Genomic DNA, 3,267 nt, shown 5'->3' with positions numbered 1-3,267 from the left:
TTAAAACGAAGTAGGATAATCACTTTAACCAGTCCCCTGCTCCCTGGAAACCCGGAGCATAATAACCAAGCATTGTAAAGGTCAGTTTCCTCATGTTCACTTTATAAGCTGCCCTGAGACATCAAGCCTCTGAGCTTCATACCAGTTTTGAATTTGAAATCTTCCCTTTTGAGAAGTTTGTTTCTTCTTCAATAAAATATTTATATGCAGTAAAGCTCTCTGAATTTTCTTTTAAGGATTCTTGTTGTTAAAATAGGGTAGGAAGTAATCTGAAGTTGGTGAGTAACTGCAAGAGGTACCCATGGAGCCCATTGTGCTCACTGATTTCTGACTGATTTGAGATCTCAGGTCTTCTCCCTTTGGTTGAGCTCTCCAATTCTGTTGAGGGGCCTTTGTGGAAGCTTCTTGGTAACTCAGTCTACTCTGTTCAAAAAGGAGGTATCTCATGATTCTCTGTTTTTTGAAAAATGGCCTGGCAGTGTTGTGGCCTTAGGGAATAAATGCAAAGATGGGTTCCATTGGTACAAAACTAGAAATACAATCTTGTGCCTTTTTGGGAAATGTGTCAACTATTGATGATTTGTGAGGAAATAAAATTTCTATTTCAAGGCAGGACAATAAAATTTAACATAAAACTCTCTTTCCCTTCATGCTCCCCTTTTCAGCCTCTTCTTTCCCTCCTAGTGTGCATCCTGTGATACACACCAGCCAGACCTCCTGAAAGAGGGGAATGCCTGTTCCACAGCAGAGATATTTCCCCCTCTTTTTGTGACCCTAGCAATGCAACTTCTTAAAGATGACCATTCTTTTCCAACTCCATAGGGGGTCATAGTGATATACTGCTTGCTTTGTGTTTACTTGGACAACGTATCTTTGGTGAACTTAATGTAAAGTGTCATTTTGTAAGCTCCTTTGTCTCAAAAATGTATATGACTATGCCTTGGGCTGCTAATAGGAGGAAGTGTTCTCACAGCTTCTAAGGGTCTATCTCCTGGGTTACAATCCACAGTTTGACTTGAATCAAATTCTCTTTTGCTTCTTGATTGTTAATTGAATTTCTGTCAATATTTGCTTGGCATAGTTGGCAGGATACAAGAGACACCCAACAGAGTAAATCTGGACTGTACCCCGAACAGGAACAGGTGCTCGGACACATGCCCTGCCCTTTGAGCTTAACGGGCTTTTCGGTATTCCTTTTCAGTATTTATCTTTTGGGTAAATTCTCCTGATATCCCGGCATCATTGCTTTAAATTTAAAGTTTAAATGACATACAAAGTTTCACTCAAGCCGTTTTCCTTGGGACTTGGCGTCCCAGGTGAGTGCTGACATTCCCTATGCTGGGACGGGAAAGGGGGGTTGGAGTGAACAAGCTTAGTTGCCTTTTTAATTTTTGACTTAAGTTGGAAAGACTGTGTATCTGTGGTCTGAACAAACCGTTTGCTAGTGAGAGACAGCCGGCTCGGCTCCGAAGAAAAAGGACCCTTGTTCCTCCCAGCTATAAGGCGTTCTCCAGCGACTGAGAACCCAGCAGAAGTGTCTGAGGGTTAGTCCTCATGAAGGGAGGCAGGGATCCCGCGATCGAGCCGGCTGGGCTGCCGCGGGCTATGTCCGCGGCTCAGGGACCCCGGCTGTCCGCGCCTTGCCCGCCCCCAGGACGACCGCTGACCCGCCGGGCTGGAAGCGCCAAGCCGGCCCAGGCCAGCCGCGCCTCCCAGCTCCTCCATGTCCAGCCGCCAGGCGAGCTGGCCGCAGCCGCCCTGCTCGCCCTTGCTGCGGACCCAGTCTGCCTGCCTGCCGTGCTGGCGGCCGCGGGTTCGAGGCCGCCTGGATGCCCGAATCAGACTCCAGGACGCAGGGCTTCTTGCTGGAAAGCGGAGCTGGCTCTTCTGCTGCTGGGCCTGCTGGAGCCACATAGCCGTCAAACTGGCCTTGCCGCCTCCTGAGCCCATCTACCACGATGCTGGCAACCTTCCCTGGCCTCGGTCGCCGCCACCGCCCTGGCCCAGCCGCACAGCAGCCGCCAGAGGAGGGCGCGGGGCCTGGAGCGTGCAACCTGCGCCAGAGCGACAGCGCACACTTGGAGGTGCTCCCGGTGCGAGCTGAATGCCGTTCAGGTTTTCTAGCGCACCCCTAGGGACAAGCGGCTAGGCTGCATGTTCCTGTGCTGGGCGCCTTCAGCCGCTGCACGCTGTTCTCTCCCACCGCAATGCCGCGGGCCTGGGCCAGATGCGTAGCTTCTATTGATACATCGGCCTCCGCTCGCGTATCAACTGCAACATTTCCTTACCACGACTAGGGCTACGGCATCAGCCTGGGCAAGCCCTCTACACTGATACCGACGCCACCTGGCGGGCGCTGCACCCAATATGGCGTTAAGTCCTGAGACCATCATCTCGTATGGTCATAGCTTTTGGAAGTTCCTACCCAGTGGTAGAACTGACCTCCAGGTATGAGTGTGCAGTTGTAATTCTCCATTCGCCGCTGATGTGTGGATTGCGTGTGGCTTTTCCCGATACCAGTAAAACATACTGCGTTGATGCTTTCCCTAACATTGACAAGTATTTAAAGTCACCTCTCCCATACTTGCGCTGTACACAGGACGAAGTCATGGCTATGTACCTACGAGTGCTTTCCCGGGGCCGTGGAGCCCCTCTGGGTCAAAGGGACCGGGATAATGACATACAGTTTTATATATACGATACCTAGAAAGACTACGACAGTTCATATCTCACGAACTTCCTAATTCCTGAATATGACTTGATTTTACTTCATCAACTGTGAACGTGCTTCAACTGGATGGCTGTCATGGGCCTGATAACCACGAGGCAATGCCCAGCGTTTGGGGGCGTCCTAATCAAAGAGCTGAGGACATCTTGGTCTTTGGTATATAGAGGTTCTTCTAACCCACACATCATGTTAAACCGAACAGTTGTGATTTCCAGCTTTGTTGCCTTGTGGAATGGAAAGGAGAGCTGAGTGGGGGGATGGTTTTCTTGTGCTTTAAGAAGGATGCTCACACCCCTTTCTCCACCTTGCCCGTGAGGTGGGAATCATTTATGTAGGACTTAACCTCTCTCCAAATAGGTTTTGGGGTCTCATTTCCCTGGTGGCTCAGAGGTTAAAGCGTCTTCTTGCAATGCGAGAGACCTAGGTTCTATCCCTGGGTCGAGAAGATCCCCTGGAGAAGGAAATAGCAACCCACTCCAGTACTCTTGCCTGGAGAATCCCATGGACGGAGGAGCCTGGTGGGCTACAGTCCATGGGGT

At 50.2% G+C, this 3,267-nt stretch overlaps 1 pseudogene; it reads left to right on the top strand.

The window, feature by feature from the left end:
• The first annotated feature begins 1,723 nt into the window (after positions 1-1,723).
• LOC138984212 (alpha/beta hydrolase domain-containing protein 17C-like) lies at positions 1,724-2,751 on the top strand (annotated as a pseudogene).
• The last annotated feature ends 516 nt before the right edge of the window (positions 2,752-3,267 follow it).

This window comes from Bos mutus, chromosome 20, assembly GCF_027580195.1.
Source record: "Bos mutus isolate GX-2022 chromosome 20, NWIPB_WYAK_1.1, whole genome shotgun sequence".
Classification (NCBI taxonomy): Eukaryota; Metazoa; Chordata; class Mammalia; order Artiodactyla; family Bovidae; genus Bos; species Bos mutus.
Note: the sequence above shows the minus strand (reverse complement) of the source record. Positions and strands in the feature narration are given on the sequence as shown.